General features: G+C 40.9%; 1 protein-coding gene across 3 annotated transcripts in view; it reads left to right on the top strand.

Moving 5' to 3' along the window:
• Window positions 1–25,741, top strand: part of mark1 (MAP/microtubule affinity-regulating kinase 1) — a 91,366-nt gene that overhangs the window by 32,461 nt on the left and 33,164 nt on the right. The gene's annotated exons all lie outside the window — the stretch shown is intronic.

Below are 25,741 nucleotides of genomic sequence, written 5' to 3'. Positions count from 1 at the left end.
AGCGAGAGAGAGAGTTTTCAAAAGGTTTCCACAATAGGATTCTGTTCAACATCATTCTTGCTACCACCTCGAGTTGGCACAACCTTGGTACTGCATCTTTCTAATCCTTTTGAAATTTATAGAAGACTCCCTCGTGCATTCAAATTGAATGCATAAATATTGTCAAGATACACTGCTTCTCTGTAATACTCAGTGAGTTAAATTGTATGATAGCGTTATAGGAACCTGGGGTTTGCCCTAGCCACTTGTTGCTGCCAAAAAATAAATAATAGGCTCAAAATAGCACAGTATTTTCTGAACTTCATCTGAGTCTGCTGTGAATAACGAGGCGAGTTAGAATAAGTGTTGAATCCCTTAATGCACCTTAAGCTCCGCTGTTGATGATTTCTTTAATCTTCAATATTGTGGCTTGTTGTCTTCTGACCCTCTTTGTGTTCGTGTCAACGGAAGAACTTGAAATACGGAACAAGGAAAGGTAGAATCTGGGGATTGTTGGTCAGGACAGCGAGAGAAACTTCCTTTTCTCTTCGAATAATGTCATGGGCTCTTTGACATCTACCTGAATAGGCAGACGGGATCTTGGTTCAGTTCTTTTCTCCAGTAGTTATTTTCCAGTTCTCTTGGGTAAGAATTAATCAACTCAGTATCAACCTTGTTGAGGTTTTGTTCCACCTGTACACTGCTCTTTGTGGCACTGAGAAAAATGCTTCTTCAAATGTTACTCAAGGCTTTTTAATAATAATAATCCTAATAATAATCCTTGCATTTGATATAGCGCTTTTCACGACAGGAGGACGTCCCAAAGCGCTTCACAGAACACACTGTAAAGTGAATTGACTATATTTGTGGGCGAACGTGGCAGCCAATTGCGCACAGCAATGTCCCACAAACAGTCATGGATTGAAAATGACCAATTTATTATTGTTTTTGGTTTTGGAGGGATTATTATTTAGGTATTTTAGGTATTGAACCTACATCCTCTTGTGCGTCTAACAATGTAAAGTCAAATAGCCTCTGTGCTCCTATCAATCTCTTCTATTTATCTCATTGGAAAAGGCTGGATCATGTCTTCCCTCAATCTTTTTTCTATTGAGAAAACATTCAACCCTATTATTCTCTCCTCAGTGCTCACTGCTCTAATTCCTGCAGTCGTCTTCAATGCTATTCTCTGAACCAGCGTGTAATGCCCTTTTTGTAGGTGCCTCAAACTGCACACAATAATCCACATGTCGACTAACCTATACAAGGGCAGAATAATGATTTTTGAGTGAAAATGTTCTACAGTGAACAGTAGCTTGCATCTATAGATTTATAGAACGTACAGCTCAGACACGGGTAATTTGGCCTACCCAGTCTGGTCGGTGCTTATGTTCTACATGAGTGCCCATCTTAGATACTATCCCTCGTCCCATATTCCAGCCCTTTCCCCATATCCCTCCACTTTATTCTCCCTCATCCATGTGACCAGTCTTTATTTGAATGCCCACATGGATGCCACCCAACAGCTGATTGTGGCAGAGAATTCCATACACCGCAACTCTCTGTGAAAAAATTTCTCCTAATCTATGTTCTGGATTTTCAGTTATGATTTTTAAGCTATGCCCTCCAGTTCTATACCTCCTGGCCACTGGAAATAATCACTTTCCCTGTCCAATAAAGCACTTTTGTCGAGCTCTTTTCCCAAAAGATAACAATATAAAGCATTTCAAGTATATGATGGTGTTTCTCTGCAAAGGAAAGAGAAGTTAAGGGTGTTCACTAAAGGCCTGCCAATGAGATATCCCTTTTTAAGAGCAGGGATATTGTTGCTGGAGCCTTGGCCGCTGATGATGAGAAGGAGACAGTGAGGAAGAGTAGATCAGGATCAAGAAAAGGATGGGCACAGATGGGAGAACAGGACTAGAGGAGATGGTGTAGGCAGGGAGGAGCAAAACTGTGAAGCAATTTGAAGATCAGCACATCAATCTTAAGTTAATCTATTGAACACCAAGATGCAACCTATTTTTTTAACGTTGTTGACTGCACATTCACAATTTATAAATTATATTTAAATTCTAATGCAACACAATCCTTTGTTCACACAACGATCACGAAAAAGTAAGTGGTAAAATGTTTAATTCATAAGGTCTGTGTTTTTTTAAAAGAGTAAGGATAATCTTTCACGCTTTCAGCCCTTTTCCCTCGTCACAAAACAGATTAAAGATATTGTGCTTAGTTTCCTTTTATCGTGGGATTATTCACCAATTTATAATTAGCTGTTAGCATGATGACATTGGCACACTGCCTACTATCCATGCTTATTCTACAGCATGATGTGCGACAGCCTCAAGATGCATTGGAATTGGAAAGAGCTGTGTGTGCCAGGATGTTTTTGTTATTGCAAACACCCCTAAATAGGCAGTGGGCCTGATCACGAAGCCCAAATTGAAATTTCAAAGCAAATGAACAGAAAATATTTTAAAAAAATGATTTTATTAGTGCTCTTTCTCACAATCATTTTAATTGTTACAAATCGTGTTCTGTTCTCTATGTGGGCGGCATCAATTTGTTTTGGTCAGGTTCATTTGCGCTTCTTCAGCTTTGGGCCATCATTACAGAGAAGAAATCGAAGCTTCTGTAGTTCAAAACATTCTTCATTTTGTTTTATGTTTTTAAAAAGAAAGCATTTGTGAAATGTAAGCAGAGACGCCATCTTATTGGGTTGGATATTACGGTGCAGCTCAGACAACATTTGCCCCCCAGTGTCCGCACAGCTTCTTAAATGAAGATTTAAGAGTTTACAGAACAGCGCACTGTGATTCTCTCTGTTTGTGCCAGGAAATGTAAATTACTTCTTTTTTTGTAAAACGAACACTCTAATTTGGCTGGGTCTAATCCAGCAAAGGTAAATAGACTGGCAGCATATAAACTGGATTTGAACCCACATCCCAGTGTATCTCCACCCCACTATATTGCAAAACACTCCCTAAAATCTGAGTTTAAGCACTCCAAGATGTTACCCTATGTGAAGGCTGCTGTATAAAGCGCTCTGGGATGCTACCCTGCGTGAAGACGCTATATAAATGCAAGTTGTTGTCATAAATGTATGCTGTTGTTGGATGTTATAGCCTGTTGTGTAGTGTACAAAAACACATCTTTCCTGTTTCCAATTTGGATTGTGCCTTGTTTTTTTTAAAAAAAAGAGAAAGCACTTTGCTTAATGGCTTTTTAAAGGTGCTTGGTTAAATTAAGCCAAGATCTTGGTTTCACCTGACCTATCGAACGTCATTTGAGTGTGCCGCAACAAAACACAACGCTGAGCTTCTGCCTTGCAGGAAAGCCATCTTACGGGAGGGCACGGCCAGCCAGGCTGGCACAGAGTTTTGTAAAGTTGATGAGCAATTGGATATATATATTTTTAAACATAGCATATTCCAGCTTTCCATGTGGTCATATAACTCATTTATATTACAATGAGGCGCTGTGATTGTAGCAGCAAAAGAGAATTTGAGGCTCCTATTTCAGCTCAGGTCTCGCATCCACTGGGGAGAAATTCCGTCAAGGTCCAGATTTCCTCTTCTTTGGAGTATCCAGAAAGCGCAAATTGTTGAGTTCACATCTTCATTTTGAAATCAATTTTAAAATAACCATCATTAAAATAATTATAATCCTTGAATTTAATGTGGCGCTCTTCATGACTGGAGGATGTTTCAAAGGGCTTCACAGAATTTGCTGAAAAGTGTAGTGACTGTGTATTTGTTGACAAGTGTGGCAGCCCATTTGCAGCAGTGATCCGATCCCATATTTCTTCATTTTTTTTAACAGAAAACTGCCTTCAGAATTAAGATTGTGATGAAGCATTTGCAACTTCCAAATAGAGCAAATCTAGATGCAGATACAGTATTCTGAATGGAATCTCCCCACAACTTCCATTTGGAAAACGCATGGAAATCTCAGCTTGGTTTGGATACTCTTGAGCATGGTGATAGATTTCCGTATGTGTCAGACACCCGGCTGACCCCCCCAAAAAAAATCACGTGAATATAATTTTTATTTACTTTATGGTTTAATCACATCACCTGTTGCACTTTTAAATTATTGCAAATGTTAATGAAAAGATACCCTTGGTAATGCTCAGGTGAAATTTAATTGGTTGTACAAACCACAGGATAAATAGTACAATGTCAAATATGGTGGTGGATCATCTACAAATGGGTATTTCCATTTGTCTCGTTGTTTACAGACATGTGACCAACAGAACAGACTGAACTTGTCTTTTATTTTGGTTAGCCAGGAGTCTGACATGCACAAAACCCCTTGCTGAGTTCAGCAGTTTAGAATTTTAGCCACTGAGAACTTGAGGAAGTAGAATTTTATTTTGTCAGTTCTTCAGTTCTCGAATGCAAAATGTTTGTCTGCCTCTTCTCTCTTTCCTTCTCTTCCACGCCCCAGTGAGTGGGACATACAATCAACTGGCAGAAAGCTAGCTGTTAGGGACTCCAACGTGTACATTTGAATATTGCTGGATTTGAACCAACTAAAACTACTTAGCTTAAAAGTACGAGCTATGGCTAAGCTTCCTGCTGGGATCACCCCACCTATCAGGATATTTGCAGGGTCAAAAGGAGATAAATGGCAGGTATCTGCTCCCCATTGATATGCCTACCCTCCAAGTTCCAAAAGGCTGGTCAATTGTCAGCAATACCCTGGAGTACGTCAGGCCTGTATGATTTGGGTATTAGGTCACAGAGTCTACTACAGAATGTTAACCAGATACCTTAGAGAAAGCCTGCTTAAGATTGCCATCTCTCTCCCCAAAGATAGCTTTCCCTCCCCCAATTCCCAAGATAGTCACGTATATGGAATATAGAATTAATGCATTTGCTTGAGGAATATCATCATCTCAGGTATAACATCAACTGGGGGTAAAGTCCAAACTCGCGTCATGCAAGGAGTTTTAGAATTGGCAGAGGAGACTGCCTTTACACACGTTGTAGGTTTAGGCTGGACTTCAATCTGCAGCTCAGTTTCCTGCTCCCACCACTGCAAAAATATTCTTAAAATCTGAGTTGGGTTCTCGTGTACAGTGAGTGAATGGAATTCACTACCCCAGAAGGCTGTAGATGATGCTCAGTCCTTGAACATCTTCAAGGCTGAGACTGATAGATTTTTAAAAAATAGAGGGATTAGGGGATGTAGGGATAGGGCAGGTAATTAGAATTAGGTCTGAAGATCAGCCATGATCTTATCGAATGGCGGGGCAGGCTCAAGGGGCCAAATGGCCTACTCCTGCTCCTAATTCTTATGTTCTTATGAGTGTGAAACTGCCATTTTTTAAAACAATTCAGTGCTGGCCAGTCCTTAATTTTTTATTGAAAAAGTATTTATTTTCTATTTCCTTCAACCACATAGCCAAAAACGCCGAGGGGTGTAATAAGCCAAGGGTCTTAATATCCTTTTTGTACTACCTTCTGAAGATAAAAATCCTCGTCAGTTAGTCAACTGGGAATTGAGAAAATTAGTTCATAATATGGCTGTGGATTAGCCCATTCTATTTATGAGATTCTAGCCCAAGATATAACCATATTGATTGAAGCAAGCACTTTATGGGTAGGAGATGTTGTGAGCTGCATAATTATAGGATATGCTTTTCATTTAACAGCAAATGGCAATCTAATATTTTTTATGTAGTTAGACACCAGTTTTATTTTAACTTATCGTGTTCAGATGTTTGAACCAGCTCTTTTATGATACAAAGCAAAGTATGGCAGATGGGGAGATATGGACCTCTGGCACATACATTGCAGGATGTGGTAACAAGCTCACTGAGTGGTTGGTCGTAAGTCTTGCATGTAACATGATAATTGGGATCACCCTTGCCTATCAAACCACAACATAATTGGATGGCTTTTGATTTTCACAAAATGCTTGAAAATGTTGCATTTATTGTAACAAACTACAGAGTATAGGTTATCAAGTTAAATGCGTAGTGCCTGAAATGTACAGTATTGCAGAAAGGCAAAAAAGTAAAAATACATTTAAAGAGCTCTGGAACAAGTCATTCATAGTAATGTGTGTTTCAATATAAGTGTTTTCAAGAGGAAACACCAATGTATTCATGAAGACACTTGCTGCATACAGAATAGAAAAAAGGAGAATGGGGGGGGTGGTTGCTTGTGTGAAGTATAAACACTGGCACGGGCTATTTGGACCATATGGCCTATTTCCATGCCATATCATTCTGTGTAACTTCTAAATCATCTTGGACAACTATTTCCTTCTGAATCCTACTGAGGTGCAGAGTCCTATGAATGGAGACTTTTTGGTATGCGGGCCTTTTGGAACTTGGGACGACAGTCACAAAGGAATGTTGACTGTCGCAATACCAATAAAATGGAAAAACAGAATAACTTTACAAAGCATTGCCCCTTTAAGAAAAGTTGAGTAACTGTGACATTCTCCTGCTGCAGACCTGGACCAAACTGTACCTCCCACACCCAACCTTATCGTTATCTTCAGCAGCTGTATTGGCACTCTCCATTCTGTTTGTGCTTTTAATTGCACCTGCACAATACAAGTGATTCGTCCACTATCACTGACTCTTCACTTTCCAGCGTGGGCGGGAGGCTCTTGAAGACTGCTCCATTAAAGATACCAGCCGAGCTATGTTTAGTGCTAGCTCACAGGGCTAGAGAGAAGGCATCCTATACTAACTCCTCTAGCGCCACTTACAAGTCTTAGGTTTAGGCCCCAGTTTGATGTTAGTCAATGTTGGCATCACCAGAGTTTACCTATCACAAACAAGTATTCTGTTGAACACCCCTCATTATGACCACAGTATGCAGTGAAGCAGGTACCTGTGCTCTGGTTGAAGCGGAAACAATAGTCTAGGGTTGGGCTATTTTTTCTTAGTATTTCAGAGCATAGAAAGTTTGGTTTGATTAGCAAATGCAGAAAACAGCTTCAAAATTAAGACTGAATTGAAGAATTGTCTGAAATACTAAGAAAGAAGTCTACCTTTTGACCCAAATGGAATTTCAACCTCGAGGCCAGAAGAACAGGGAGGAAAAACTGTGCTCCTGACACTGAGCACCGAATGGAAGTGAATATATGAAACAAGCTCCTTAGGGAGACGGCGGAAGCAAACAGTGTTGATTATTTCAAAAGCAAATTAGATAGATTTAATTTAAAAAATAATAGCTTGACATACAGTATATAGTTTGGGAAATGGCATGTGCATGCGCCAGGATGGTGGAAGGTGAACTGTATGGACCTTGGTCTTCTTTCGTCCAGCAATTTTTATGTTCAGATGAAGTGGCTCATAATAATAATAATCCTTGCATTTTGATATAGCGCTTTTCACGTCGGGAGGACATCCCAAAGCGCTTCACAGAACACACTGTAAAGTGAATTGACTGTATATTTGTGGGCGAACGCGGCAGCCAATTGCGCACAGCAATGTCCCACAAACAGTCGTAGATTGAAAATGACCAATTTATTATTGTTTTTGGTTTTGGAGGGATTATTATTAGGCGTGTGGAGTAAGGAAACTTGCCCAAGGTTTCGCCCTGCCTGGAATTGAACTTGGGTCTCTCGCTTACAAAGCGAGTGCTCTAACCACTGAGCTACAGGACTCCAAGACTCATGTCTTGCTGCTGGTATGATGTCAGTGGTGCTTCTCTTAAATAGGAAGATGAAGTGACAAACAACTGTCCAGCATGTCCTCAAGGATCTTTTTAAACCCGTATTTTTTTTGCAGGGTTCAGCTGGGTGTCTGACACATGCATAAACCCATCACCATGCTTAAGAGCATCCAAACCAAACTGAGATTTCCATACATCCCACCTACATATGGAAATCCCAGAGATAGATTGTTGGAATGCAATGCATACCCTCTCCCTTGACTCATTCTGCTTTCCTAATTCCAGAAACTATTAGGTGCAGGTTGGCATGAGCCAAGGCTTGGGGACCTCAGAGTGCACATTGGGGTACTGCTGAAGTCTATAATAATCCTTGCATTTGATATAGCACCTTATCATGTGCGCAAATTGGCTGCTGCGTTTGCTTACAAAATTCACACTCACCCATGTTACAGTATATCCTGTAAAGCTCTTTGAGACGTCTTGGCGACATAATAAGTGCAACATCAAATACAAGGATTACATATTATTTATAACTAGATCATGTTTAACCATTTTCTTCACGGGCGAGGCATGAGATTTTCAGCTACTAACCTGATTGCTGGTTCACACACGATGATAATAATCTTTGCATTTGATATACTGCATCATCACGTCTTCGAGACATCTCAAAGCACTTCACAGAATATACTGTAAAGTGAATTAACTGTATATTTTAAATGAATAAAAGTAATAATTTGGTCACTCAATCCACGACTGTTTGTGGGATTCTGCTGTGTGAAATTGGCTGTTGCGTTTCGCCCACAAAATATTCACTTTACAGTATATTCTGTGAACCGCTTTGAGACGTCTAGAAGATGTGAAAAGCGCTATATCAAATGCCAAGGATTATTATTTTGTGGGAGAAACATGACAGCCAATTGTGCACAGCAGTGTGCCACAAACAGTTGTGGATTGAGTGACTGACAACCGGGTTCCTACTTACTGCTAGGTAAGCAGAGGAAACATGCCCAACCTTTTGCCCTTCCAGGAATCAATCCCAGGTCTCTCACTTTCAAAGCGAGTATTCTAACCACTAAGCTACAGGACTCCATAGTTGTGCAAGGTGAGCGCTTGCCTTGCAAGCGGGAGACCTGGGTTTGATTCCCGGCAGGGCAAAATGTTGGGTAAGTTTCCTTACTCCACAGGCTGTTTACCTAGCAGTAAGTAAGAACCCGATTGTTAGTCAATTGGCGGATCGCTTTTCTGGGGCTAATAATTCCTTCAAAAAATTATAATAATAAATTGGTCACTTCAGTCCATGACTGTTTGTGGGAAACTGCTGTGCACAATTGGCTGCCATGTTTCACCTGCAAAATATACGGTCAATGCACTTTACAGTATATTCTGTGAAATGCTTTGAGATGTCTTGAAGACATGATAAGGCGCTATATTAAATGCACGGATTATTATTATAAGGTGGTTTCATAAGGCTGTTGTCAGACTTTTGGATCCAGGGAAATAGTAGTGGAATTGGGTTAGCAGAGGGAAATAAATATGCCTGAGCATGTTTACAAAAGTAAGACCCCCCCCCCCCACTCCCTTTAGAAGAAGGCTTTAAGATTCATCTGTGGGTAATATTCTTGCTTAGTGCTCTGGCATAGATTTCCTGACATAGAACAAGTAAAATGCATGCTGCCAAGGTCTGTAAATAACCTGCATCTCTCATTTTCTTCCTTTCTCTTGTTCCACATTCACAATTCATCCTGATTTGCATATATTGATCCTTGTAGCTAAGAACTTAAAAACACTCGACAGCAATCTACCTTCTCACTTTTTAAAAAATAATCCTGCTTCATGTTCTTCCAGAGTTTGAAGATCAAATGCTCTTCCACATGAAATCCTTCCTTTAGCAAATGCGGCCTTTTATCTTTTCATACTCTTTCTACCTCAGGAAATACACAGCTTTAGTCCAGATGGCACAGCTGAGTGAATACCTTTACCGTTCGGGATTAAAAACTTTTGAAAGGTTATTCCATTAAAGAAGAAACCATTTGATTCCATTTATTTTGGGGATAATGGCTTTCAGTAGAAATGATGATGATAATTTGTGTATATAAGATGTGTGATGGAGCACCTTGGTTTGTTTTGCTCCACACTCTGCAGGCTTTTCAGCATTTTCCTCCTGTGCAGCTCATGTCAGGATGATCTCTGTTTGGGCCAATAATCCAAGTCTGACTGCATGAGGTAGTCTTTCTGCTTCATTTCCTCAACCCCATAGACTTAACAACAATACTAATATTTGCATTTGATAGACACCTTTCACAATGGGAGGACATCGTGCCTGTTTGTGGCACATGACTGTACACAAATTAGCTGTCCTATCAGGCCTGCAGAATACAGTCACTACACTTTGCAGTATATCCTGTGAAACGCTCTGAAGCATCCTTCTGAATTAAAAAGCTCTATATCAAATGCAAGCATTATTATTGTATCTCAATTAGGAGTAAGTGCTGTCAGTGTATTACATAATCCATTCTTTTTTGGAGAAGCATGATTGTGGTTTGCATCATCCTCTTAAGTGCATGAATGCACAACTGTACAATGGTATTGCGCGCTAACAACCAACTGGATTCTCTATATTTACTGGCAGATCGTCGTTCCAGGACAGATGCAAACTAATGTTGCGAAGTTGTGAACTACTAATGTGTAGTTATTTTTATTCGAAGCACCAAACCGGTGACATGTACCTGTCACTTGGAAATCTTGTATTCCTCCAGCTTAAACCATTCCGAGCAGTTTCTGTGGCCTGAGTGACAGAATTAACATTGAAACCCGATACATGTGGTCATGATCTTGCCAAAATAATTGTATTGATGTCATTCGCTGTTGAAAAACTGACAAGGGAAACTAAGTAAAATCCACCAGGGTCAAAATGGCTTTACGTTTAAAAGACTGTGGTATAGATATATTTGTCAGAAGGCTAAAACTGTGGATTTAATTTCTTATTTTTATTTTGAAAAGAACTGTGATGGTAATACTAAACAATAATCCTCACATTTGACAGAGTGACCGTAATGTGTGTCAGCCTGGCTCAGTGATAGCACTCTCACCTCTGAGGAGAAGGCTGTGGGTTCAAGCCACTCATCACGACTTGGCGTCACATAGTCTAAGCTGACACTACAATGCGATGCTGGGGATTGTCAGAGATGCTATCCTTTAGATGAGACGTTAAACTAAGGTCCAGTCTAACTGTTCAGGTGGACGTTAAAGAGCCAATGACACTTATTCAAAAAGAGAAGGGGGTTTCCCTGTGGTCAACCATCCCCCACATAAATATTGGTCACTCACGCCATGGTTTTTTGTGGGACAAATTGATCTGTGCAAACTGTCTGCCTAATTTTTCCAGAAGGTACACAGTAAATCCACTTTACAGTATATCCTGTGAAGTGCTTTGAGATATCTTGACTACATGATAAGGCACTGTATCAAATGCAAGGATTATGATTATTATTAACGTTGGATCATATTCAAATGCTTCACAGGCAATTGCTGTCAACTGTTAGTGATTACTGTCATAAAACTCTGCTCAAAGTTAAAATGAACCACTTTAGTTCTGTATTATTATTATATGTCACAGGCTATTGCATATATCAGAACTTGATTAAACTTTACCTGGTACTTTCAATGCAAAATGGAGAATTATACTTTCAAAACAATGCCACATCTGCACATTTAGTATTTGAAAAAAGAGCAGTCAAAAATCCCCCAGGTAAAATTGGTCATTCGCTTTCTGGCTGTTTATGGATCATTGCTGTAAACAAATTGGCTGCCACTTTCACCTACAAAATGCAATCACTACACTTTACAGTAAAGCCTGTGGAGAACTGTGTCTCGCTGACCGTGCTAAATCGCTCTCAAATGCAAGGTTTATTATATCTATTAAACGTTTGATAACAGTCATACCACATCACATGGGGCACAGACCCAGATCTGCATCAGAACATCATTAGTGGGCAAAAACACACCCAACCCCTTTCCTTTGAGCAGCTATACTTTGAGCCAATATTATCAGATTAATGGATACCTTGGAGTGATTACAAGACAGCAGTCTTGTAATCAAGGCTCTTATCTAGGATTCAGATAAGGTCATAAACCAGAGGATTGAAGCTTGAGCAGTTTAGAGGAGCCATCTGAAGCCATAGACAAGATTACAATTTTATTTGCAATTGAGAAAAATGGGACTCGTTGCACAAGGCTGCCCTACACAATTGGGATCTAAATAGGAAAAAAACCACAAATAGCTAGTTTGGGAAAAGAAATGGTTGAAGGGGGAGCTGTATAATTTCACAGATCTGTTTTGAGATTGGTCTACAGGAGCCCCGTAGCTCAGTGGTAAGAGCACTCGTCTCGCAAACGAGAGGACCTGGGTTCTATTCCCGGGAGGACAAAATCTTAGGCAAGTTTCCTTACTTCACACGCCTCTGTTTACCTAGCAGTAAGTAGCTTTTCTGGGTGTAATAATCCTTCCAAAAATAAAGAAATAAATAATAATTTGGTCACTCCATCCACGACTGTTAGTGAGGCACTGCTGTGTGCAATTGGCTGCCGTGTTTCAATCATAAAATACAGTTAATTCACTTTACAGTATATTCTGTGAAACACTTTGAGACGTCTCGAAGATGTGGTAAGGTGCTATATCAAATGGAAGAATGATTATCATTATTATTATTATTACAGGCACCAACAAGGTGGTGAGGAAACTAGGCCAGTTTTGCAATCTTCATCTTTCATGGATTGTGGATCTGGTAAAGAAGGAAGTAGGGACCTTCCTTCATGTGACTGCTCGCTTACTGCTGGTGTTTAAAACTAAACAGTCAGACCCTGTTACACCACTCTTCAGTGTACTGTGGGGTTTGCACTGTGGACCCATGTACCACTGTATACTAGACGTGCAGTGCATAGCATCCAGAGCATAGCCCACTGATATAGAAAGCACCCGCTGCAAAAGGTTGCGAACAAGCTTGATCGCTTCTTGCTCACTACATGCGTTCTATTTCCAGGTCTTGGAATCTACAGGACATTGCAGCTAATATAGTGCAACTGTTAATCGTCGAAATCTTAGCACAGGAGATTATTGTGTCAGTTCATACTGCTCGCACTGGAGCGATCTGCTCCCATCCCATTTCCCTTCACTTTAGTATTTTCATTCTTCAAGTGTTTATTCATTTTCCCTTTAAGTGACATAATTTAATAATGAGCAACTAGGCTACATGATGTAACCTCGATGTACTCCAGCTTCTATTAGTCTCCTTGCCTTATGGAGTCGGGACTTCAGACAGATGGGCCCACCATAGAGATTATTGTAGTGGGCAGGCAGGCGCTAGTGATTTTCTTTGATTGCAGACTCGTGTTAGAAGGAGAGGTTTGGGGATGAAGCTAAATGATGTTCTGGGGTTGGGAGCTGAAATCTATTGGCTTCTATAATCCATAATCCATGTGGAGTCCTGTAGCTCAGTGGTTAGAGCACTCGCTTTGCAAGCGAGAGACCTGGGTTCGATTCCCATCAGGGTGAAACCTTGGGCAAATTTCCTTACTCCACACGCCTGATAATAATCCCTCAAAAAACAACAATAATAAATTGGTTATTTCAATCCACGACTGTTTGTGGGACGCTGCTGTGCGCAATTGGCTGCCGCATTTTGCCATCAAATATGGAGTCAATTCACTTTACAGTCTATTCTGTGAAGTGCTTTGAGACATCTAGCAGATGTGATAAGGTGCTATATCAAATGCAAGGGTTATTATTATTATAACTCATATTTGTATGTCACCTGTACGAATTCAGTCCTGCAGTAAATATATACATATACCTGAAAAATCACCAAGTTGCTTCTGTTTTTTTTGTTTCAAATAGGGTGTTGACATTTTATTAATTCCCTTGATTTCCCTTGACCAGTTTCAATAATCCAGTGGGTTATGTGGCAGATCGTCGCTTCCTTTATACTCCTCAAATCAGTTGTAAAATCCAGCACACCCTGGCTGTTTATGGCTGTTTGTGAGACAACCCTGGGTGCAAATTGGCTGATGTGCTCACCTACAAAATACACACTACATTTTATAGTATATCCCGTGAAGCGCTTTGGGATGTTCCCCAGACGTGAAAGGTGCTGTATCAACAACAACAAAATTACATTTGTATAGAGGCTTTCACATGTAAGTTTATTATTATAAATCTACTAGCTGTACCTGTTGCAGTTACGCTTGCATCCAAAGGATCCAATATGGAATGTAGATTAACACACGGACAGACACACTTACTTATCCTTGAAAGGTTTGATTTTCGTTTCGGCATCTTTATAATGATCAATATAAATGTATCATTTATAATCACTGGGACGTCCTCCTGACATGAAAGGCGCTTTAAACTTGTTATTTAGTTGTTATTGCCGCGGCTTAGCTTGGTCTGCGTTCTTTATTTTGTTCCCGCCGCCACTTGGCTACGTGTGTGCTCTGTGACGCACGATGCACAGCGCCATGGTCAGCCGGCAACGCCACCAGGTGTAACTGCATGACGCCACAGCTCCACTTTGACTTGGTGGCCACCACGTGTAACTGCAGCGAAAAACGCAAAAATGTTTTAGGTCATGTACTCGTGAACAATAGGAGATACTCGAAAACAAATATGTTCATGTCACTCTCAGGTGCAAGACCTTTCTGATGAGGTATAAATCATGTTTCTATGCCAATCGGTTATTGATATCCTTCTTGAAGTTCAGACAGACAGACATTGTCATTTTATTAGTATAGGTAATTGAACTATAAAAATGATTTTCTGGGGAGTTGTATATCGGCATGGGCAGCAACTCCAGAAGAGGAAAGGAACTAGTCATTTAAAGAAAACCAATGATGATCATGGGCTCAGTGTGACCTGACGCTATGCAACAGATTCCCAAATATACAACTGAAAATAGCCTGATGCATCTTTGAGTGCACATGTGGTATTTAACTTTTCGAATGACGTCTGCACATTGTACGCCCAAGTTGCTTTCGACCTTGTTCATTTTAAAATGTAATCTAAATATGAACACTATGAATACTTCTCTGTGCTTCAAGAGCAGTTCATTGGCAGTGTTAGCACATTTTGCTTTCTGTTTAAAAACTCTCATCACTGTAGCTTGAGGGATGACGCTAACTATTTTTGTAGGAAGTGATGAGAGAAGGAGAGCTACCTGGATTTTGATGCATTCAGTGCTACTTGCTAATAAATAGTGCTACTAAATAAATTCAACGGAATGGAAAAGAAAAAGCAACCACATCATTTCCTCCAAAAGTAAGATCCTGAATTATGTTATTAAAGGTCCAGCCAGACATTAATTACGTTTCTCAATGAAAATATTTGCTCCCCGAACTTCAAAAGCAAACTTTATTTTATTTTTAAAGAAAGTTTCATTTAAACAATATTTCCAGCAGTGTAAATACAGCAGTTGAAATGTGTATAACCAGAGCAGAAACTCCCAAGGAATGGTAGCAAATCAATGACTTGTCCACAGTGAACCACAGCGCAATTGAATGAAAGACGTAAGCATCCATTAATCAAGGTGACGTGTGCTTATGAGATTCAGGATAGACTGCTGTTATTGAGTTTACAGGAGCTAAATTGAGCTGGAGTAAATGGAAGTGGGTCTGACTATCTCCAAGGGCCTCTCCATAAACTCTTGAGATCGAGTTAGATCCGGAATCTATGTAGCAATACAAGTTAAATCGTTTGGAGAGATGCAGTCTACGCTGTGAGAAGTGGAGCTAATAGTACCAAAATAGATTTGTTGATCTCCTGAAGGGTGTTTTTTTAAAGACCTTTGTTCAGCATATTCATTGCTAATTTCTAGCCACCAGGGTTAGTGCAGTTTGGAGTATTACAGATGGTGCTGATAAGACCAAAAAGGAGAGATCTGAGGCAATATCTTGGATGTGAACCAAATTCTCTTAGATCAGCAATTAAGGCACAGAAAAGCCATGCCGTCTCCCTCAAGAGCAGTCCTTTCAGTCCCATTTACTTACCCTTTCCCCATACCCATGCAGCTGACTATTTTTAAGGTGTTTGTCTAGTTCCTTCTTAAAGGCCAATATGGTTTCTGTCTCAACCACTGCTTCCTGCAGAGCATTCCATATCCTAACTACTCTATGCGTGAAAAAAATTCTCCTAACCTCCCCATTTTCGTATTTACTAACTCTCTTAAATAATAACCAGCTGTGTGAGGCACTTTGAGCCGTGCTGACACGAAAGGGACTGCAGGTATATAAAATGACTATTGTATTGTCCTGTTGCCTCCAGAGCAAGGTCCATCTTCAGGGATAATCTAGCTGTATTAAATGGAAACTACTAGCGAAGGCAGATGAAGCTGCACTGATGAGTGCTGGCGAATTGAGTTAATCCATGGTTTGACATGAAGCTCTAGTTCATTGGAGTGAGAGTAATATCTGGGCTGTTCCATTGCGCTGAGTTGGTGGAGAAACCAAGTGGTGGTAGTAATAACACTTATCTTGCCAGGGCTAGTCCTGCAGTGACGGGCATTACCGACTGGGTGACAACTACACACAAAATCCATTCAATCTATACAAACCTGATTCCCTACAATTAATCAGGGAGTACATCCTGGAAAATAAAAACCTAAATGGGGTAGAGGAGCAAAGGGATCTAGGGGTGCACATACACAATTCATTAAAAGTAGCAACACAGGTTAAGAAGGCCATAAAAAATTGGGGTTAATTTCTAGAGGCATGGAAATGAAAAGCAGGGAAGTTATGGTAAACTTCTATAGAACCTTGGTTAGACCACACTTAGAATACTGTGTGCAGTTCTGGTCCCCCCATTATTGAAGGGATGTAGAGGCACTGGAGAGGGTGCAAAGGAGATTCACAAGGATGATCCCAGAACTGAGAGGTTATATCTATCAGGAAAGGCTGAACATGCTTGGACTCATTTCTCTTGAAAAGAGTTGGGTAACGGGTGACCTGACAGAGGTCTTTAAAATTATGAAAGGTTTTGATAGTGTAGATATAGGTAAGATGTTTCTACTTGTGGAGGAGATCAAAACCAAGGACAATCAATATAAAATAGTCACAAATAGATCAAATTTCTTCACACACAGAGTAGTGGGAATGTGGAATATGCTACCACAAGGAGTTGTTGAGGCAAAAAGTGTAGATGTATTTAAGGGAAAGCTGGATAGGTACATGAGAGAGAAAGGAATAGAAGGCTTAGTTGAGGAAGGTCAAGAGGAGGATCATGCGGAGCATAAGCACCGACGTAGACCAGTTGGGCCGAATGACCAGTTTCGGTGCTGTATATTCTTATGTAATGTATTCTTGTAATGCCCTGTGAAGTGACTTGAAATGATTTGAGGTTGTTGGTGCTGTATTGAATGCAAGAATTTGATGTACCTAGTGCCATGTTTGCTAGGGTGTTGGCAGAACATTTGCTTCAATATGTGAATCACAAAATTCGACAAGGATGTTGGCGTATTGCACACAACCCTCTTGTTTGTATGTATTTGAGGGAAATAGCCTCTTGATATGCTCCTTGTTTACAGCATGAACTTGATGTCTGTGGATTAGCCAATCCTGGGGAAAAACATTTGTTCAAATCTAAATGTTCGCGGGAAGACTCCTGGGCTCGAAGTCTTTGGCAGTGCGGGTGGGCACAAAATATTTCATCCAAACAAATGTGACCTCAATAAGATCACCCCCATTTCCACCTTTTGTTCTTTTGACAGGTTTGTTGAGCCCAGAATTAATTCTGATTGCAGAGAGTAGAAAAGAACCACTCAAAGCATCATTTAATCTCTGTGCTCTCTGACTACTAGCCCGGTCTAATGGTGTACTGTAGGGATTACTGCTATAATTGGCTTCTCACGTATGCAAGTAATTTCCTAGGTGTGTCACTGCATCTCGTAGTTCTGAGCATCAGTGATTCACACTAGCGGGGAGAAATTCAGCCTGGCTCTAAATTTACTCTTATTTATATAGCATTTTAGAGCAACTAGAATTTGACAAATTTTTAAATATAGTCTTAATTTTGAAGCTGTATTTTTTCTAAATACTTGTAGAAAACGACTTGAAAGCGAAGACTGTATTCAACAATTTGTCAATTTGCGGATGCTCTAAAAAGCAATAATAAATAGGATTAATCAGAATTTGTGTAGAATTTCTGATAGCCTCCAGGGCAGCCCCTTTTAGATTTCAGTGAATCAACATTAAATATCCAGGCATCTGTGGGAAACTAGGATTTCCGTTTTCCTATGTTAGGTGCTTCCTTAAAAAGTACCCTCCGGGAAATGCCTTGGCATACTCCCACAATAGAATAAGGGATAGGGTAGCATATGATTAACCTTTAGAAAATATTCCACCTGAGACTGAATGCGGTACGGAAATGCTCACTCTCCCACAAGAGAGAGATTGAGGCAACAGAAGTTGTCCTCAGGAGACTTGGTGAAAAACAAACTCTGGTTTATTTGAAAGCAAATAACCAATGTTAATGTAGAGCAGTGAACTAGGGTTAGAATAAATAATTGCTACAGTACCTATTAGAAGTATGCCACTTCCTGCACCACAAATCCACCAAACTAAAGGCAATGCAAGATTGAGACTGTGGCCCAACCATGGCACGCAGTTCAGTCAACCTGATTAGTGAGTTGCTTGTACAGACAAACGGGACAGTTGCAATCTGCTCCCATTTCCCATACAAACACCCCTTACTCCCCACCCCCCAAAAAAATATTGCGGGTGGACGTAGATAAGGGCTTAATGCTGAGAATATATCTGAGATGAATGTTGGGACGTAATCGATACCTTGTCTAGGAATTTAGCAAAGTGTTTGTATTTGCCCTCTATCAATGTAGAAACTGGCCCTTAGTGCTATATAGAATGTGGGACCATGACTGGGAGGTTTGTGTGCATCAGTATGGCAACCCCAAGCATTCTGCCTGAGGAAAGCCACCTCATAAAAGGACTCACCCATTCCTGACTGAACATGCTCTCCCAGGTCCAGGTGAATGTCTCACAAGTAGGCGGCATCAGCAGACTTACCTTTCAACAGAGGCCAGCTTTCTCCCAAGTTGAGTAGAAGAGGAAACTCATTGTTTAGAGAGCGCTTTTATTTGTGAACTTCAAATGGTTCGTGGCTTTCAAAATCTTACTAGTGTTTCAGCAGTGACTCCGGTTTCTGAACGTTTTTATATGATGCCCTGGAAACGATGAACAGTATTTTGTAACCGAGCACCTAACTGCATAGGTGCAGTCTGTGTATCCAAGCACAGACATAACCCATTTAAATCAAAGCACTGAAAGGCACCAAAGAACAATTATAAAGTCTGGAACTAGTAAATATTCAGTGACCCGAGCAATTAAATCATTCCATTTTTCTTCGCCTGTTATTTTTCTACACCCCACAAATAGTCGGGTTGTGGAAGCACATCTACCATTTTGGGTTTAGCACAAAAAGAAATGTTGGCAGCAAATGTAGTTTCTGAATGAATGAGTGAGCCGTTCGAATGAACAGAAATTGTCTCTGCTGTCATTCAAAAGGAAGCAATTTCTGAAGTAAATATTCTGTTTGCATGCTGTGCTTTGTTTGAACTGATCAGAGTGTTTATTTCTAAGTGATGATTGTTTCAGGAGAAATGGGGACAAAAGGAGAAAACTGACGAGAGAGAGAGAGAGAGAGAGTTATGGTCCATGCGATTTATTGCACAATTTAGCATTTAAGAATATACTTTTGAATTGCACAGATTCTCGGTTTCATTTCTCTGCCTCATCACCACTATAATCATTTTGAGTCCAGCCAGAGCTGAAGTACAATGGCAGACCACAAATGTGTTCTGCCATTGAACTTCAATGATCTCCTGGGAACAGTACACTGTCGATACTGTATGTAGAAGCTTAGGTGACCATATCACCAGCAACTCTTGCGACACGAAAGAATTACCTAACAAAAAGTTGATTCATCATGAATTTACCACAATTGTTACTCAATAATAATCCTTGCATTTGATGTAGCGCTTTTCACGTCTTCTGGACGTCTCAAAGCGCTTCACAGAATCTACTGTAAAGTGAATTGACTGTAATTTTGTGGGCAAAACGCGGCAGCCAATTGAGCACAGCAGTGTGAAATTGATCCAAGATGTACATTGCAGCTTAAATACCTGTACTATGAAATTCCTTTGGATATCGCACCTTGTTTTACACTTTCCTTTTCCATCAGTGTGTTTTTGCTCTGCCAATTATTCTCCAGTTTTCTCCTCCTGCACTCTGTTCCCAAAGGCATCTGACTCTTTTTTTCCATCTACTGTTAATGTTTCAATTGCCTTGTGGGACTTCAGCCTAAGGGGCCTTATTTGCATGTAAGTATCAGAGCTGAGCTTTCTCACAAGGATCTTTAGTGAACATTAAAAGCGGGATTTTAGGCCCCCTCTCAAACGTGGGAAAGTTAACGCAATTGCAGCTATTTCTCTCCATCATGTTTCTGGTGTATTTGACCAAGGGATGACCTTAACCTAAGTGTAGTTTTCTTTTTAAAAAATTGAGCCCCAGTAGTTAAGAAGAGGATACAAAAGCACTGTATAAAAATGCGAGTCTTGCACTAGAGGCTTGACGTTTCTCAAGGTCTTAGCCTTAAGACCATTTTCTTAAAATTCAAATTCGTGCAAAATTTTTAGAAGATTCAGTTTTAATTTGGAATCTTGTTTTTCCACAGTTCCGTCTGAAAATCCAAATACAATACAAAGTTGCATTCGTATAGTGCCTTTCACGTCAGGAGGACGTCCCAAAGTGCATTGCATATAAACTATGTGTGTCAGCCTAGCTCAGTTGGTAGCATTCTCAACAACAGTAAGTTGCATTTATGTCATGCCATTCACACAGAGTAGCATCTCATAACTCGTTAACAGTGGCAGAGCTTGACTGAGCCAGGAAGAAAAGCGAGGTGACCGTAGACAAGGTGAAAGAGGAAGGTCTTGAGTTGTGATCTGAAGATGGACAAGGAGGGGGCAAAGCGGAGGAATTGAGGTAGAGTTTGAGGCAAACTTGCTTCCAAGTCAGACTGTTCTGACAGACCCCACATCAGGTCTTTGAATTTAAATAGTCTAAAATGACACCCCAATCCAGTGCTGGAGGTGTGCTTCATTATTGGAAGTGTCGTGCTTCTGATGAGACGTTAAGCCTGTAGCTCAGTGGTTAGAGCACTCGCCTTGCAAGCAAGACCCCTGGGTTCAATTCCAGGCAGGGCAAAACCTTGGGCAAGTTTCCTTACTCCACACGACTAATAATAATCCCTCCAAAACAAAACAATAATAAATTGGTCATTTTCAATCCACGACTGTTTGTGGGATGCTGCTGTGCGCAATTGGCTGCCGCGTTTCGCCCACAGGTCAACTCACTTTACAGCATATTCTGTGAAGCACTTTGAGACGTCTAGATGACGTGAAAAGCGCAATATCAAATGCAAGGATTATTATTATTATAAGCCAAGGTCCTGTCTGCCTGTGCAGGTGGACGTTAAAAATCTCATGGAACTTTCAAAAAAAAGGGAGTTTCTCCTAGAGTCCTAGCCAACAATCCTGAAATTTAAAAGTAGTCATTTATTTTATGGCTGTTTGTGGGACATTGCTGTGTGCAAATTGGCTGCTGTGTTTGCCCAGAAAAATACACAGTCATTCTCTTTTATAGTACTTCATGTAAGGAGCTTTGAGAAAACCCCCTGACATGAAAAGCTCTGCATCAATTGTGAGGATTTCTTTTTTACTGTAGTATTAAAATAGGTTATTACCATTGCTTATAAATAGGCAGTTACCATACGCTGAGAAGTGATGAGTTCCTGGTAGTATATAATGGGTGATTAATGGGGAAGACTGCAGAACAAAACTGCAAGGTCACCTTATCAGTGAGACACTCTCAATACACAGTTAGTTCAGTGCCTGAAATGAATGGAGAAGATTTATGCACGAGTGCAGTTTGCTGACGGTACAGACACAGAACTTGCTGCTGTCATCTCTAGTCTTAAAGGATCTTTAAAAATGCAAGCGATCTTGCAGCCTACGTAGGCAAATGCATCAGCATTTCAATTCAAATTTAACCCTAATTGAACCAGAGTGCTTGTCTCTTTTTCCATACGTTTTTTCCTCCTTTCTCCCCCCCACCCCCAACACCACGATCATATTCTGTTTAGGTGAAAATAACAAAAACTGAATCAACACCCCTGCCCTGCCTGCTCCCCTCCCCCAGAGGTTCATCGTGGAAACCAGTTCTGAGTTAGTTCATTTAATTTCTAGGGTATTAATGTTTCTGTTTTGGCTGCCTTTATTAACCTTGTCCCTGGTACTTTCTAACCTCAGAAAATGAAGACAACTGAAATTGACCTTTCAGTGATCATTCTACATTTTGTTAATTATTCTCTGTTTTGAGTAAATTACCCCCATTCTCTTGTAACCCTTACAGCCAGTCACTAGGGCTGTGGAGCCATTTTACTAACAAGCTCCAGGCAATGGGATGCAAACCTGAGCAGTATTGCAGTTACGCTACACTGAAGGTGCATGGAGGTGATTAGGCTGGAGTTTTACATGTGCAGGGGAACCCCGTTACATCGCTCCATTGATAAAGTGCTGCCTCACTTACAGAGTGGGTTTACCTTGGACCTGTGATAACGAGAAGTGAGATATGCCTGGCTTCTGGTACTAAAAAATGTCTAAATTCCAGATCGGCGCTGACATCACTTTGTGTGCCTATGCTGTCTGATCAGAAAGCACTGCTAGCGGCATCTCATGTGCAAGAGGAACTTTGTGAAGGAAGCAACATTAGTGGCAACCTCGATTTGTTCAAAGTAATATCCCACAAACAGCTATAAAGTGAATGATCAGTTTTATTAGGGGATTGTTGTCCAGCACACCACGAGAAATTCCCTTCTCTTTTCAAATAATACCATGGGATCTTTACTGTCCACCTGAACAGGCAAACAGAGTCTTGGTTTAACGTCTCATCCTAAGGTCGACACATCTGATATTGCAGCGTTCCTCCAGCACAGGAATCGTGTGTCAGCCTGGACTAGACTGGCGGTGGGAACAGGGTAGTGGCTGTGTCGGAATTGAGCTTGAATTTAGTGGCAAAGAAGATGCTTTGCTGTTGTCAGCAGCCTTCAAAAGTGACTCATAGCCACGCCACTCTTAACAACAAGCTTGACTGCACTATCCACTGAGGTGTGGAAATGTCAGAGCTGAACAGACAGTTATTAAATACGTAATTAAAAACAGAAGCGTTTTAAGCTTAGGGAATTAAATCTTGTTTGAATTTTACAATGCACTGGGTTCTCTTCCTCTGTGAATTCTCACAGCAGTTCCCCCGGGCTTGGCAGGGAGAAGAGGGTGTGGTCAGAGAAGTGAGTCTGAACGCATACCATCTCAAGTTTGCCTTGGGCACCTCCTGGTGGCTGGGCACAGGACAGCTCTGTCGTCGTATTGACATCCTAGGAAATCATGTCATTGGGAAGAGAAGAAACGGGAACTGAAATCCAGATAGAATATTTTATTCATAGTAAGCCACCGTGAGAAACAGCACCCTTTATAAAGACAATCCTTGCATTTTCCATAATGTCAAAATGTAATGCCTCAGAGAGCTTCGGGGATAACTGCTGTCAAGTGTAGTGACTGTGTGTTTGTAGGCAATGCTGTTCTAATAGTGCAGAATTCACACTTAAACATTGTACATGGGTCCCTAGGGCTTCTGCACTGGGAACACTCCAGTGATGTACGTTTGGCAGAAGGTGAAGCGTCTCTGTGGAGTTAGTTTGGGGTGGAGTTAGTTTGAGGTGGGAGTTTTAGACTAGCCTGAGAGCTGATCTGGACCCTCCTGACTTTGGGAAAGTTCAGCTTTTATTCACATTCAGTAATGCCCACATGATGCTGAACTTCTCTGCAATTTATTATACCACTTATCATCCTTGCATTTGGTATCATACCTTTTATGTCGGAAGGCCGTCTCAAAGTGTTTCCCAGGATATATTGTAAATTGTAGCGTCTGTGTATCCTGTAGGCAAAGCAATGTCCCACAAACAGGCATGTACCGAATAACCACTTTTATCTGGGGGATTGTAGGCCAAGACATTGAGATAATCTCCTTTCTCAGTCGGTAGCACCCTCGGCTCTGAGTCAGAAGGTTGTGGGTTCAAGCCCCATGTCAGGATTTGTATTTAGGATTGTAACTGTGATTGGGCTCCATAATGTATGCCTACACTACTGCTATTCTGAAACCAGCCACTGGGGTTTGGATGAGAGCATGTCAAAAAAGAAAATCATATCTTTGTGTATGATTTCAGAGTTTCCAACAAGTCATTGTTCACTTATGCTAAGTTCAATATTCTTTCACTTGCTAGGATTCAGTTTGACATCAAGCTATGAGGGTTTTAAAGCTCTTCCTGGATAGGCTTCATCCGAGAGAGAAACCACATTCTTATATTCTGACTCAGTTGGTAGCTACTCTCACCTCAAAGTCAGAAAGTTGTGAGTTCACGTCTCACTCCGTGCCTTTGAGCTCGAAGTCTAGGGTGACATTCTAATGCGGTGTCTGAGGTGCCGTGATTCACATAAGATGTTAAGCCGAGGCCCGTCTGCCTGTTCAGGTGGACATTAAAGATCGCATGGCACTATTCGAAAAGGAAAAGGAATTTCTCCTTTTGAATGGTGCTGTAGGCAGCTGGAGAGTATTGCAAGGCAGTAATGCATTGAGTGGTTACGAATGAGGCGATAAACTGCAGAAGCAATTTAGCTGCTCTTCTGAAGCCCAGGATATGTCGCATCCTTCAAGAGCACTCCAGACAGTGCTAACTTCAGAGTTTTCTAGCCAATTTTTAATTGGTGACTTTTTGGCATTGTCTCATGTGTCAAGTTCCTGTGATCAAAGAACACGATTTAAAGTGGAGCGATATCTTGTTTTATTTATTGCATGTTGACGGGGAGAATGATCTTGCATGCTGTACAATTAATTATTGAACAGCTAGGAGGGAGCAACGACTGAAGGTATCAGATGGTACCATAAGCTGAAAAATAATGCAGCAATTTATGAACATCATCTTAACTCTGAGGTATTAAAAATGCGGAGTGTTTTGTTTTGCATGATGAAAGTGCAAATAAATTGCAGGAGGATTTCCGACTTCAAAGGCTTGTCAAATCAAAAATTGCCACAAAGGCTGATGAACCGTACAAGAGCCCTCTATAAACTGAACTGTTTTTCCTGTGCCCTGGCCCTCTCCTCCTCTTCCCTCGAGATTGCACTGCAGTATCCTGACAGCCTCCTGGAGGTCTTTTCAATTCAAGCAGTTCATCTGCACACGCAGCGTTCTTTTGCTTGTTTCTTTTTAAATAGTGGCTGTCAGCAGCTGCTGAGGTCTTTGTTGTCCGGTGGCTTGTTCGGGGGAACACGTACTGTATATGCACAGCAGTGGAGTGTAGCCTGTATCAGAAAAAACAGCAGGGCAAGCGGGCACAGGTTCAAGGTTGTGAAGGGCAATGCCAGAGGAGAGACTGAGAAATATTTCTTCATACGGAAGATAATCAATAGCTGGAAAGGATGTTAGGAAAAGTGGTTAAGACCAGGCCATTGGTATTGATGCTGTAATGAGAAAGACAGTCGAGTTCGTTAGCTGGAAGGATGATATCAAACGGGCAATGAGATTTGTGTTCATACACAGAATATGCTGCTTCAGGTAAGAAGCTCAATGGCGACAGATACACACTGAATTAACAGAGCTCTCAGCACAGAGGAAACATTTGTCAGGTGCAGGACCAAACCGTGTGAGACAAATTGCAAACCCTCAACCACAGACCAAAACACCTTTCTTTGCCAGAGTGAGAAGTACCAGAAGGGACAGCCCACACCTACAGGCAGTGCAGAGGAGAGCAACAAGGATGATCCCTAGTGTTAAGAGTGATGAGCAAAGATTAGGCAAGCTGCGGCTTTTCAGTTTTGAGAGAAGGCAACTCAGAGGGGAACCTCATAGAGGTGTACAACATTTTAAATGGGATTGAAAAAGTAAACCCAGATTAATACTTTAGGATGCAGTAAGACAGTAGAACAAGCATAGGTTTAGAGTTGTAAAG

The sequence above is a fragment of the Callorhinchus milii genome, unplaced genomic scaffold, assembly GCF_018977255.1.
Source record: "Callorhinchus milii isolate IMCB2004 unplaced genomic scaffold, IMCB_Cmil_1.0 Scaffold3, whole genome shotgun sequence".
Lineage (NCBI taxonomy): Eukaryota > Metazoa > Chordata > Chondrichthyes > Chimaeriformes > Callorhinchidae > Callorhinchus > Callorhinchus milii.
The sequence above is the reverse complement of the archived record's forward strand: the minus strand, read 5'-3'. Positions and strand labels throughout refer to the sequence as shown.